The 14,580-nt window shown below is 31.8% G+C and overlaps 1 protein-coding gene and 1 long non-coding RNA gene across 3 annotated transcripts in view; one reads left to right on the top strand and one right to left on the bottom strand.

The window, feature by feature from the left end:
- The window catches only part of LOC148601284 (solute carrier family 2, facilitated glucose transporter member 1-like), a 48,691-nt gene that overhangs the window by 14,579 nt on the left and 19,532 nt on the right, over positions 1-14,580 (top strand). The gene's annotated exons all lie outside the window — the stretch shown is intronic.
- On the bottom strand, positions 979-3,310 carry LOC148601285 (uncharacterized). The gene is made up of 3 exons (XR_015917246.1): positions 2,654-3,310; positions 2,144-2,235; positions 979-1,309 (listed from the first exon to the last, which is right to left on the bottom strand). It is a non-coding gene; the product is annotated as an uncharacterized LOC148601285 (long non-coding RNA).

The raw sequence follows: 14,580 nt of genomic DNA, 5'->3' as shown, positions 1-14,580 counted from the left end.
TATGAAATCTGAAGGTTCGCAAATTCCAGTAAGTTTTTTACAGAAATTTTTATTTCATATGTGGTAAATCCCCTGCAATACTAAAGCAGGACTAAGGGCAGAATAGTGTATGTATCTTTAGTTCATGCACTTGACTCAGTCAGTTGTTACGTTTGGTTTCCTCAAATCAGCATGCTAATACACATTTATAAAAATTCTGGTATTATGCATAAAGTTTCTAGTTAGGGTAGTCATACAACTACATGTACATTTGTACATGTACAAAAATACTCTACATAGACTGTAAATTGTATAATAAAGAACAGTATGACTGCACCTTTGTGGTGTCTACTAGGTTTGTAAAAAGAAATGCAAATTTTGATTCATTTCAACTAAGCATTTACAGTGATAGAAATAAACCAGTGTTTAGTGTCAGTCTGGACTAACATGATCAAAAACTGTTTTATTGCTTTTATAACAGATATTTTTTTCTTGGCCTTAACATGCAAACTTTTGGAACTGCACCCTAAATGTACATTATGTTAATGTATGTGAAATGCATAGGCACAGAATCAAATATAACTGTTTTTGTCTTCTTTTTATATTCTTTCTCACCAAGGAGATGCTATTTTGGAAACACCATATCCATCTGTCATTCTGTCTGTCCTTCCATCCTAATTTGGTGCAAAGTATCTCAGCTTCTTCCCATTGGATGGATTGATGACAAATTTGGTATGCTGCTTTATATAGGTGAAGCATACATTGTAAGTGATTTTGGTTGTTGTCTGATATTGACTTCCTGTTTTGTGAGACTTTGCCATTTTTGGTTATATGGAATGATTAGGGGTATATGTACATGTACATTGTACATTTCATTGTAGTACATCTATGCATGCAACTTCATGTTCATGATTGACTGAATAATTCTTAATGTAGAAATGCACCCTAACCTTGTTTAGTTCATTCATGTGCAGCTCATAAATATAAAATAGACATCTGTTAAAGGATTGTTTTGACGTTTTTATTTGTATAAAAATACATTTAATGCCATCTTGATCCTGTACTATTAACATAAATCCAGGCTTTATTATTGTACTTTATTCATAGTTTGAATGGTGAATAAAACACATTTATACTTGCACATCGTCAATGGTTTGTCTGCTTTTATCATAGTCTGTTTTAGTTGCACAAAACTTTGAAATACAGTAACAAAATGTAAGATAATACAATACATATCTATGTTTAAACTTTTTGAAATCAGAGAATCAAAGTCTAGTCTGTGAAATAGTTGAAATCCATTAAAGGTACTTTGAATGTTACACCTCCTCCCCTGTGTGTAAAATAAAAATGTCAGAATAATTTACTGTGAAGGTACTTTTACACATGGTAACCAATTTTCATGGTTTCATGAAAAAGTTTTTGTTTGTTGATTCTTAAATTTGTGGATTTCCCATTTCCAAAAAGAGTAATTTAAAAGTGTTGCTTTCGATCTGCTTAGTAGCTCTCCCGGCCAAAAGGTGTCTGTCATTTCCGTCTTCATCAACTTTTTTCAAACATTTTCTCCTCTAAAACTACTCAACAGATTTTAACCAAACTTTGCATTAATATTCCTTAGGGTATTTTTAAAAATCCTTGTTTGGGGATTTTTGATCTGGCAAAAGATATGGCCACCATTTCTAAAAATAGACCATAGGGGTCAAATTGCAGAACTTTGCAAATAACACAAAAACAGTTTGGTTTAGCTAAAATCTGGCTGGTGTAAAATTTTTCAGCATGATGGCATGGACCTATGCCGAAATTTTCAGGAAGATCTGTTGAAGAATGAATGTGTTATGGATCCTGAAAAGGATTTTTTTCCTGAATTTTTTCCGACTTTGAAAATATGCTCCTTTTAGACAACTTGTAGGATGTTTTGAATAACTTGAAAACCAATGGGTTTAGCCAAATTTTCACAGGGGAAAATGATCAGTATGATGAAATTTGTTGCTCCATGTTAGAGTTATTGCCCATGAAGGGTAAAAAAATGACCTTGGTAGAATTATTTTATAATATGCAAACCAGGACGATGACTGAGAGGTTCTGTATTGATTAAATGATTCTTGTGACAATAGTACGGTAAGGTCAAGTGTCCAGCTTTAGAAAGCTAAAAGAGACTATTTTTTACCAGGTGAGTGATTCAGGCTCTCTAGCAGTCCTTTACTTCAAAATTCTCAATGACTAGCACAAGTAATAGAGGATGTATAGGATTCAACTAGCCTGAAACAAGAAAAGTACACTCAATCTACTAGCCTGAATCAATTTTTACTAGCCTAGGGCTTCAGGCTAGTGGCTAAAGGCAAGCACTACTATAGAGTCTCTAGTTGAGACCTAATACAAGATATTAATTTGTTTTAAATTCAGTAAAAAAAGGGATTTCCACATAATTGAACAAAGAATTATACTGCAGTGCAAATAGTCATGGAATTTTATAATTTGGTTAAATTTAGCCTTAAAACACTCTTAGCAGTGATACACTCCTACAGTGTACCTTAGTTGCACAACATTTACTAAAAGTTAACATCAATGATTGAAATCAAAATCATAAAAAAATTTTCTACAGTCATGAATAATTTAAATTCATATTACAAATGATCCGGTCATTGAACAAGAAAAATTTAATGCAGAAGTTTCTTACTGTGAGTTTGTTCTGGACACACCTCTCTTACAGGAGTGGTATAATCCTTACAGTTTTATGACGTGACAGATTTTTTTTTTTTTTTTTTTTTTTTGTGTATGTGCAAAGTGAAGCATCACTGATTGTTTGACGTAGATGCTAATTGTGTAGTTAAACATATTTTAAAAAAAAGTATTACATAGCACAGGAGTTAATGGGTAAAAAGTAGGTCAACGTTTCATTATGTACACGTAATACTGTTCTTCATGAAATAAGATTTAAATTGATTTGATGGAATTACATGAAACTTTAAATTCTTTTAATTTAAAAGGGTGTTGTGTTTTGATATTTCATTAAATTCCAATAAATTTCTCATGAAAGATGACGTACAGAAATAATATTTATATTTTGAACACAATTTGGTTCTAGGATTAGTTTTAGACTGTCCTATTCAAGTTAAAGCTTGACGTACAAGAGGTTACCCACAAATACATTTTCATTGTATTATATTGACCTGGACATCATTTTTCAGGTTTTATTATTTAGGTTATCAAACTAAATTTTTCATTAGACATTGAAATGAAACTGATTACATTTATATGAGTTGCATAATTTTTTCAACAATGTAATTGACTTAACTGAAAAAGAGCCATGATCACCTGACTATTGAACTCCACCTTTAACTACATTGACTTTGGGGCATATTGATTTTTGGTCTGTGTTTTGGATGGTCTGTTACATAAATCAAGATGTAAAAAGGAAATACCACATTGCTATCTATTGGATTTCCATCTGTATTTGAATCCCACTCAGGGCTTTACGCATTTTCTATGTTAAGATGAAATCACAAAATTTAACACAAACCACAAGTTGCACAGCTGCACATTGAAAAGGTTAAAAAGTGCTTGACTCCTTTTTGAAACCACAAAAAAATCCTGTTTTTAGTCATGTTTGCATTGCAGAGACAATGTTGACCTTAACATTTCTATATTTAGTACATTTCTAAATAAGCTATCACTAAACAAATCAATCTGTGCAAAAGTAATCAATTAATGGGTTGATAGCTTTGAAAACTTTTTTTTTTTAGAAATTGTCATTTATAAGAACTTATCAGTGCTATTGAAATAAGTTCTATTTTTCCCTCAGTTGCTAGGAAGTCAGATTCAGTTTGTATATGTACTTAGCTGGCCCATTTATCAACAAACACTATTCCAGACACTTGACCGAAATATTGATTTTTTTCAACTATTCTTGTTCGATTGACCATTCATTATGTCTCTTTTTCAAAGGTACAAATTAATGCTGGCTCAAGGTCTGCCACCTCCATACCTAATGCAGGACTACTGAAATTATATTTAACTAGGTCCTGGACGTACATCTATCATTACTCTAGACCTCTCACTTTCTCATGATAGACCTTTCGTTTGCAAAAAAATTGGTCAGGACCTTCCTAACTTGTAAGTGAATGTGATCCCTTTTATTTTGTGAATGGCTATTTATCAACTTTCCTGAGTATCATCACTACAAGTTAAGTTTGATTCTCTGTAAGTATCAGGCAATGGGTGAATTATAGTGGGAAAAAAACCACAAATCATCGCATGAAATCTTATTCAGTATGTTATCTGAAATGCAGAAATAGCAAGTGTCAGAAATTCGAGGTATAAATTATTTGAAATGTAAATTGCAATTTCATCAACAAAGGGAGATAACTCACTTTACCTTTGTTAATATAAATGTAACTTAGAAAAAATATCTACATCTTCTGACACTTCATTGACAAAGGGTAAGGACCCCTTTTGGCCTCATAATTTGGGTGTTTTTGAAAATTTTATTAAAGCTGATTTCTAGGTAGTAGTACTATAGTAAAATGGTTGCAAACATTGAATATTAGATGTTTTTGACATGATTTATGACATTATACCAGAAATAACAGTATGCATTTATATAACTTTTACAAAAACCTTGAACTTTTAACATTTCTGCAATTTTCAAGATGGTTTTTGTGTGGAACTGATGTGGCCACACATCTGTTAACTCCAGATATTTTTACACGAGTTGTAACTGACAATTATACATAAAATATATGAAGCATGAGGGTCAACACGCATGTGACCATTGTTAAAAGAGTGAAAAACTGCCCAAAATTTGGTGTTTTCCAGCCTTTTTAACAATTTCCCTATGTCAGCCAAAATTGAAGGGCATATATGACCGTATATGTTCAAATTATTACCATAAACTAATCAAAAACAACTATAAAACACATTAAAGAGCTTGAGAAACAACATTAAAATTTCTTCATGTAGATTTTGTTTTTTAGGCCAAATATTGCCCTTCCTGAATCAACTACTTTGTCAAATTTGTCTTCAATAGACCATTCATTATGTGCTCACTTTGCCAATTTTGTCAGTGATTGAATTTAAAGGGAAATACTTGCTAAATGCAAGTTTAAATTATTTTTTCCACTAATTCTTTCCGCTTGCTAAAATTTGCAAGTGGAATTCTCTGTGTCATATAGGTAAAGTCTGGAAATAACCCAAAAACTTAAATTTAGCTGGTGGAAAAAATTCTGAAATTCAATCCCTATTTGTTGGTTTTTTTTTCTGAGCATGATTCATTTTTTATCAATTTTGCCTGATTCTTACAGATTCTAAGTGGGTTGGACTCAATAGATGATTAAGATGGTGCTTCTTTTTGTGTATTGTTAGGGTTGCCGGGTAAATCATATAATCAGTACTATACTTTGTTTTCTTGTAAAACATGGCAGAATGATGTCATTTGGAAAACTTGAAAGATTCATTAAATTTTTAGAGAATGTTCATGTATTGGAATTTGTACTTTTTAAACTGCATTGAAAGACAAAGCAAAGAAACTATGATTAGAAAGTGAAACTTGATATCCATTATCCAGGGACTGAGAAGGAAACAGACAAATCACCATAAATTCAGACATGATTGTTTTCCCCGCTTTTTAGCGTAATTCTTTTTTTACTGAATATTTACTTCTGATTTTGCTAATTCCACTTTGTTTGTTGACCTTGTAAAATCATCCCTGCATGGTAAAAAATTAATTGAAAGAATACACATACAAATTAAAGAATAAATAAGAAACCCTAGACTACACTATAAAAACTTGAAAGATATGGGCTAATTCATGCAGGGGTTGGGAAGGCAGGGGGCCATTTGCCCCTTCTGACAGGAAATGACCCCTTGAATGCCATTGATATGATTTGTTAACAAATGGATCCTTAATATTTTGAGCTCAAAATTTTCCTTCCCAACCACTGTTATGTATATGAAATGTCAAACCACAGAATTGTACATGTACATGTATTGTATACAATTTATCAAACATCAACATATGAATTGATATTGAATGATTTTAGGTTTTGTCTTTGAGAATGGAGTTATATGTGCTCAATTAACATTAGACTTTTCCTAATCTTTCTATAACACATGATGTGTGTCTGTATTAAAAGTTCAAACAATCACTTTCTAACTGCATACACTGGGTTTGACAATAACTTCATTTGTTTGGTGGTCAAAGAACTACTACAGAAGTAAAACAGGTAGTCTGCAGTTGGTGAAGATGGTTCTGTTCTTAGTCAGACTTAGATCTTATGAAAAATAAGGCAAAATTTAGATAGCCAATAGGACTATCATGAATATTTTCAAGATGTCCTCCCCAAAATTAAGGTGGCACAGGACTACCAGACTACTACTAGTGTCGATCCCTGCATATATAATTTCGTATATACCTTAATACCCACAGAACATCTAGTGGATTCTACATACATATAAATTTGTAAATAGGATGTTGCTGATGCTTATTCCCTATCAATGGATTAAGATAATTTCTCAACAGAGACTAGGATTAGGATGGGACCTCTTGAAACATCCTGCTTTATATGTTATAAAGTTAATTATGTAAATTTGGTCTAATAAATACGCAATGCATTGAGACATGTATGTCTATATATTATATGAACAACTGCTATCAAGACATTCGCATATATCCGTATCACTGTGAGACACTACATGTAGTGATTTTGCATTTATACATTTATTTGCTCATACATGTACAAACAAGGATATTGAACTCCAGTTATAACAATACTTTTCCAAAGTACAGTATGACAAACTTCCATTTTTTCTAAAATTCAAGATGCACAAAAAATCAAAAGCCATTAATTTTACAGATTTATGCTGGAACAAGTATTTTCAATAAGAAATATTCCAAAATGTGATTGTTCATACTTAAGAGGAAGATGTCATTTACAATTTTGTGTATTTTAATGAAATAATAGTTCAGTCAAAAGTACATCTTGTATAACATATTTAGATGATACATTATGTATCACCAAGGTTACATACATGGTATCAATTAGTTAAAAGTACACCATAATATTCAACAAACTCAAGACTGAATGCTATATATACATGTACTAGTATAAATTTAATGTTCTGCATATAAAACTAGTTTTTTGTAACATATTACTCTTGGACATTCTAGTGGCAACACATTCTTTGCTTATAGTGCTCACATGTTGTCTGATGTCACTGATACTTTGGAAAATTTAGAGGCCATGTGCAAAAAAAAATTAATGGCATGAAATAAAAATATCAAGGATTATGAGTATTCAGAACTATGATTAGTGAGGAACTATTACAGAAAAAAAAATGCCTGGGGAGGAAGCAGAGGGTTCCAGGCTATAATTGGCTCAAATGTTGTAGGCAATAAACAAAATTTTCCAACACAATAATGGGGTTTCAATTCAAAGAATCCCCCAAGGGTCTGCAACTGGATACAATTCATATCCCTATTACACACCATCCTGTTTTTATGTTAAATTGACATTGTATGGCTTGTGGATAATACAGCTAATACTTGTGATTCTGTGGTATTGTAGGCCAAAGCATCAAAATGCATTGTTTAAAGAAAAATTTTTTAGTTCAAACAGGAATCCAATATATTTTTTCTTGAAATTATGTACCCAGTGATGACGTCAGCAATAAACAGTGAAGTACAATGTATATGACATTATACTGGCTTTCTGCAATACAAAAATGTCTTTATTCAATGCTTTGATACCTTTTAGGGTTAAGCAAGAAAATACATTAATAAATATGAACCACTCTGTTCCATTGGATCTTGTTTTTCACTTAAAAGGGAAGGTAACGCAAGCATCTAAAGATCTGAAAACTTCCCAGTGATGTTAGAATTGTCAAATTTGTAGTTGTTTCCTCTGCACAACTGCCTGACATCTATAGCATCACCGCCTGTATATTAGTCCTTTGCAGGGTAGGAATCTCACTCAAATTCTAGCCAGTCCTGAATACAATTTTTCAGTATATTAACTATATGGTTATATAAATTTTTGCTAATATTAGCCAGCCCTGCCAAAAACCAGCCAGGCTGGTGGGTAGGCTACTATTTGTAACTCTAGCCCTAGACCACTTGGCCAGCTAAGCTATTGACCAACACAAACCTTCTTTCTCCAGTGCTATCAACTTTCTTTAAAAGATACAAATATTAGGTTAAAGCTCTTTATCCGGGAAGAGTAGGAAAGCTGTGTTTTCTAAGGGAGACAAGGCATTTAGCTGTATCTACTTGTGTTCAGAATTGCATAAGTGGATTGTTAAGTAGAACATGACGATCTATCTTCCGTATTACGTACTTGTAATGTTGTTTACTGATTCATTTATTACTTCAGACATTTAGGCAAAGATAAACAAAAAGTGGTTTAGAACGATATGGACTATATGTCCTAATATAATGCTTTACTTGAGTTAGTCATCAAATTATTTTCAATATGTTGTAATAAGTTGACCTGATCTTTTTGAATTGTATTTTTACACTGATACAAATGTCAAAGAAAGCCACAAAAATATACTTATTGATTTGTATTGTGAAAACTGACCTGGAATGTTTTTTTCTTAATTCTAACTCATAGTGCCAAATATATTTTTCAAATTTTAGCCTGTATCTCAAATTTCAACAAAAAGCAGACTTCCACTGAATATGTACTAGCTTTTGATTATCAACTTAGGCGCAGGGCTTATTGCGTAATGGCACAGACTGATGTACAAATATACTACCATCAGTAATTGTTGTGACATGCTATCAGACTAGAATAGACATACATAAACTGGTACTAGAATCAAAATTGTTTGACTTGGCCTAAATATTCTACTACTATTAACACAGCTTACAGCTTTTGATGAAACACAATATATGTCATAGTTGGTTTTTGTAATGCAAGGGCAGTCACTCTTCTAAGTATTCTAGTCATTTATATGATGTGATTTTTGTACCTAAATTATAGTGTTTGTTTTTCCTGACCAAATTCTTTTTATCAACAATGTTTGTACTAGGTAGAACTATTGTACAGGTAATGACCATTGACATTACCATCTGTTAATTATCATCTGTTGTAATTATGCAGTGGAAATAGTGTTTGTTGACCTGGAAAATCACTTAGGAAAATGTTTTGGGTTATGTTATTGAACTTCAGAATATCTTACCAGAAGGTGAAAGCATTAAAAATAAGCCTCTGTTAATTAATTACCAAAGGACCACTTTCTTCATCTGTTGCTTCTTCATTTAAAGAACTTGAAGAATTCTGAAGAAATTGCTTTTGAACAGCATTGATGGTAGCTTCTTGAAATCAGCAGATTTGTGTGGGTTACGGCTATGATTCACATGCAGGCACAAGAGCAATTTTTTGGGTCTCATTCAAAACTGTGGTGGGAGGGAATGGTTAAAAAATATTCAATAAGGAGTGTTGTATAAAATGTTTTCAAAGATCAGTATCCCCTAAAACAACTATCTTTAAAGTTGAAAAAAAAATAGTTCCAGTCGACACTGATCCAAGATAAATCCTTTACATAATGATTGAAGTGTAGGTGTTGTATGACTATAAAAGAAAATTTCAAAACATGGAAATATTTTGATTTATTTTACCTGTGTATATTTGTAGTTTTGAATGCCTCGGATTTAGTACCTTATGTAATACCAGGAAAAATTGATTCTAAAGTTTTAGATGCTTATAACACAAAATGAGTTTGAGTGGTGTAGCAAGGGCCAAATCAATGAGGAAGCTTTTCATAGCACAGAAAAGAGGGAGGGATTTATTTTGGTTGGTTTCTATTGCAGGCATGTTGAAGCCTTGGCTTCTTGAAATACATTGTTGCTATGGAACTGAATTCAATGAAAGCATACCTTTTTAGGATGAAAAATAAATTTTAGGTATATCAGGATATTTAGGCAGTTGTCAAATTTATGTTATGGGTTATTAGATGTTAAGAGTTCCTGGAACAGAGTTACTCCCGAGCACGGTCACTTCAGTCCGGCTTTTAGTTTAAGAAGGATATGGTTAAGACAAAATTAACGGTTTAAATTTGTGTCAGTATCTATTACCATTTATGGTTGTTTATGAAGGATTGGTTTTTACTACATGAGCTAACCACAAAGGTTTTTTTTTTTTTTTAAATTCACACACTTTAATATCCTTTTATTACTTTGTACAGTAATTGGATCTTTTTAAAGATTTACCCAATAGTTCTGTAGTTCCGAATTCATATCTTATCAAAAGGATCTCATTCATGAATGAACTTAGTGACCCGAAATTCTGCCATGAAAGACTTTAAAGTAAAAAAGTACTATTTTTGTGATTTCCCGGTATTGATATGAGGTAATTTTTTCTGTGAAAAAAATGTTGATTTTTCCTTATTAGCTCCTACATATGTAAATATTTTTTAAGTATATATATGGGTGTAAAAATGGTCAGTAAGAAAACAAAAAAATGTTTGTTTTTTGAGGTGGGAGGAGCTATAGACCATCACTTCCATTTTTATGGTATGATGGGATTTGGTAATTACCAGTACCTATAAATTTGTATTAATTTCAGAGACTTTTTCCTGGTGGCAATTTTTGAAGTCTGGACAGAAAACATCACAAAAAGCTTAATAGGACTAGATATAAAGTTCTGTCATGACATTCAAAGGGGAAATCAAGGGAACCAGAATTCCAAGAGTAATCAAAAAGATCTTAATACAGAAATATGATTGATTGTTAGAGTTTAATGCCAGAGCAGCAATATTTCAACTATATTCAGACGAAATCCAGAAATAATAACTAACATTCTGACCTGTCCATTTGACATAAAGTTGTCATTTAAATTGGTCAATATTTTTTTAGTATCATGACGAAAGCCTAAGATAGAAAATATCAGGTTATAAGATAAAAAGATCACTGGCAAGTTACAAGATAAAACAACTTTTATACTCTTTTTTGTTGAATTTGGGGGCTTTTTTTTTTTTTTTTGTAATCTTTGGTAGTACCATTGTTTTAAAATGATTAGGAATACTGAAGCTTCTTATTCAGCGAACAAACATTTTTAACCTTAACTTATCTTAGAAACAGTGCTGAAGCCTGGGCTAGCAAAAATTGATTCAGCCTAGTGAAATGATGTGTACATTTCTTGTTTCAGGCTAGTTGAATCCTATACAGTCCTCTATTATTCGGGCTAGTGAAATGATGTGTACATTTCTTGTTTTGGGCTAGTTGAATCCTATACAGTCCTCTATTATTCAGGGTAGTGAAATTATGTGTACTATTCTTGTTTTGGGCTAGTTGAATCCTATACAGTCCTCTAATATTTGGGCTAGTAAGATGATGTGTACATTTCTTATTTTGGGCTAGTTGAATCCTATATAGTCCTCTATTATTCGGGCTAGTCATTGAGAATTTTGAAGGAAAGGACAGGGAAGAAAAATACATTATTATTCAACACCCTTAAAATATGACAAGTTTCCACTTGCACTTTCTTTTAATAAATCAACACTCTCCAATTGGAACATGGGAAAAAACATGTATTTTATGAGACATGTTTAATAGGCACATACAATGTAGTGGTACTCTAAAGTATTTAGGTCATAGTAGTTATAACACACTTTGTAGTGTATCAGTGGAGTTTTAAATGAACCAAATGATTCTTATCGATTTATTGTTAATTTGTATAATGAATTATAAATATATGTATTAAATTTCAATATTTACAAGTAATACTTAAGTGTCAGTCGTTGAAAGAATCAGGGAGTGGGTTAAATATGGTATGAAAAATCTAACCGTTTTGAAATTTTGACTATTTGAACAATCAAAATCAAGGAAAACAGACACAATTTTTTTTCCATATCATTTGGGTAAATTTAGTTAAAATTTCATTGAAATGTATTGAATAGGAACATTTCAATGGAGGGATAACTCTGTCAAAAAACCTTATTTTTCCATCATTCTATTGAAAAATAATTTTCTGAACAGATCCAGTTGTGCAGGAATCAAATAGTGGTCTTTTCAATTATAGAAAGCATCCTTGAGTGAAATTATAATATCAGATCAGTCAGTTTTTGACATGCATGTTTCTGAATTTTCCAATTTTACCTGATTCTTACAAATACTAAGGCTTAAGTATGATATTTCTCACATATCGTGTTGTGAATGATTTTAGTCACATTTAAGAACCTTTTTTATGAACTTTAATAAAGGCAAACAATGATTTTAAGGTTTGAAATGTCAATAGTGTCATGTTTAGTATAGAATTGGTATCTTAGTTTGAAATACATGATTTTGAGCAAAGAGTTGATTGATAGGCATATTATACTTAAGCACTGATATCCAAATTTTTCTATTAGGCCCTAGACCTTACAAGAACTGAAATGTTTGCTTCAAAATATGACGAAGAATAATAGTAGTGTAATACAATCATTGGAAAGAGTAAATCATGAGTGCTGAAGAACGCCTAGATTTAATGATGGTACAGAACTTGTTCAGTACCTGTACACAAGGAAATCTTCCAAATGGAGTTTATATTATTAATCAGAAATTAGAAAAAGAAACAGATCTAGTGACAAGCAACAAATCCTATAACCCCTAAACAAATAGTTACAAAGATCACCAATAGGTCTTCGGTAAGTGCAAACACACCTTCTCATAGAGATTCTCTCAATAATTAATTGCTATGTTCAACATAAAATTAAAATTTTGTAAGGGACAGGTTTTGACATTTTGGCAAGAGAAAGTCCAAGAGAGAAATTACAGATTTTTTTACACAGGAACATTGGATAAGTCATTGCTATTTTAAGTAAAGTTCATGCATGATGTGAACATTGCAAATCCACTCATAAGAAAATCAAAAATACACCAATGATAAAATTATCTCTGTGTTGATTGTTTTGATCAGTTAAGGTTAATTAGTTTTTCGACATGCAGATGGTTTCTCTCTCATCACTCAAATTTTTTATGCATAACACATATAACTAATGTGTCACATTAATTTGAAGGAGACCAAGAAGGATAAAAAATATTCTGCTTTGCTATTTATTTATGTTCGTTTAATGTAACAAATAACATTGAAAATCTGTTTAAAGTAATAATTTATCCTGGGTATGATGAAGTTGGTTTTATCATTAATTGAGTCACTTATTACAAAAGGTGTGAAATTCATTAAGAACTGAAAATAACTTGGCAATTTCATTTGACATTTTAAGAACCTCATTATCTACTATTTCAACCCCACTTAACTATTATGGTTCATTTTTGCTTAACTTACTGAGAAATTAAGCAGTGAATTATGCATTGAAAATTTTAAGCTTATTACATATTTTCCATTGCTAAATTGAAATGAAAAAACATTTATTTATATTTTAGAGGTAGAGGGATAGATGGGTAGGGTCAAATGGCACTGTCAGAAGACAGTCATGGGTATGAAAAAAAAGAATAAAGTGATGTTACTGTCTGTCCATCTGTAACATTTGTGTAAACTTTTTCTGATATCAACCTTCTTCAGCCTAACTAAACTGATGACACTCTCACCATTTAATGTGATCAAAGATTGAACATTATTGAAGGTCGATGACTTGCTCAACAAATTTTTTGAGTTGTGGTTCTTAGATTAAATAATGTGGTAGATGAATCTGAATTTGACACATATTTGAGTTAAGTGGCTATAGAAGTGCATGATTTATCACATGTAAACAAAGTTTCTACTTAGCATAACATATATTGCAGAAAAGTTTTAAGTGACAGTATTTATAAGAATCAGGCAGTGGGTGAAAAAAAACCCATCATTTTGATAGTTTCGTTTGACTATTTTTACCATCAGAATCAAGGAAAACTGACAAGATGTTCCATATGCTGGACCATTGAGTTACAATTTCATTGATATGCACTGAAAATGAACATTTCAAGGGCAGATCTCTCTGTTAGAGACCTCTCTGACATTTTTCTAACATTCTACTGAAAAATTACTGAGCAAAGCCAGTGGTGCAGAGGTCAAATAATGGTCTTTTCAAATAAAGAAAGTATCCTTCAGTGATATTACATTGTCAGATCAGGTTGGGTTTCGACATGCATGTTTCTGATTTTTTTCCCATTTTGCCTGATTCTTACAAACACTTACACTTAAGAGACATTTCTCCCTTTTTGCATACTCTCCTGGAAGGTATTGAATGCATTAGTGATCACATGAGTAATTTGGACATTCTACTGCTTGTGATCCTGATGTCATAGTGGGTATTAACCAACCCAGTAGTCAGACATGTTTGACCTGATTTATAACACAGATGATTTGGCTTTTTTTTCAATTTGTTTTTCATTAATTTTGGTTCTGAGTATTTATTGTATACAAATTGTTTATGAATTTAGATCTGCCTAAGTATTTTGCTGTGATGTTTATGCTGCTGATAAGAGGCTACTCCTGCAAACCCATACTGATATTGGCAATATTGATATAAGTTGTTTGAAATTTTGTATATTGTATAAATATAACCACTTGCTGAAGTAAATTGGACAGTTCCCATTTTTAAGTTCACACATTTCTCTATGGGACCTAGTCACTGTGTAATTTGTCTATTTTTGGTCATTTATATGTAGTAGCCACAATCAATCACAAT

The sequence above is a fragment of the Perna viridis genome, chromosome 12 (genome assembly GCF_037379345.1).
Source record: "Perna viridis isolate PV_CMFRI_1.1 ecotype Kerala chromosome 12, ASM3737934v1, whole genome shotgun sequence".
Taxonomy (NCBI): domain Eukaryota; kingdom Metazoa; phylum Mollusca; class Bivalvia; order Mytilida; family Mytilidae; genus Perna; species Perna viridis.
This window is presented reverse-complemented; position numbering and strand designations above follow the sequence as displayed.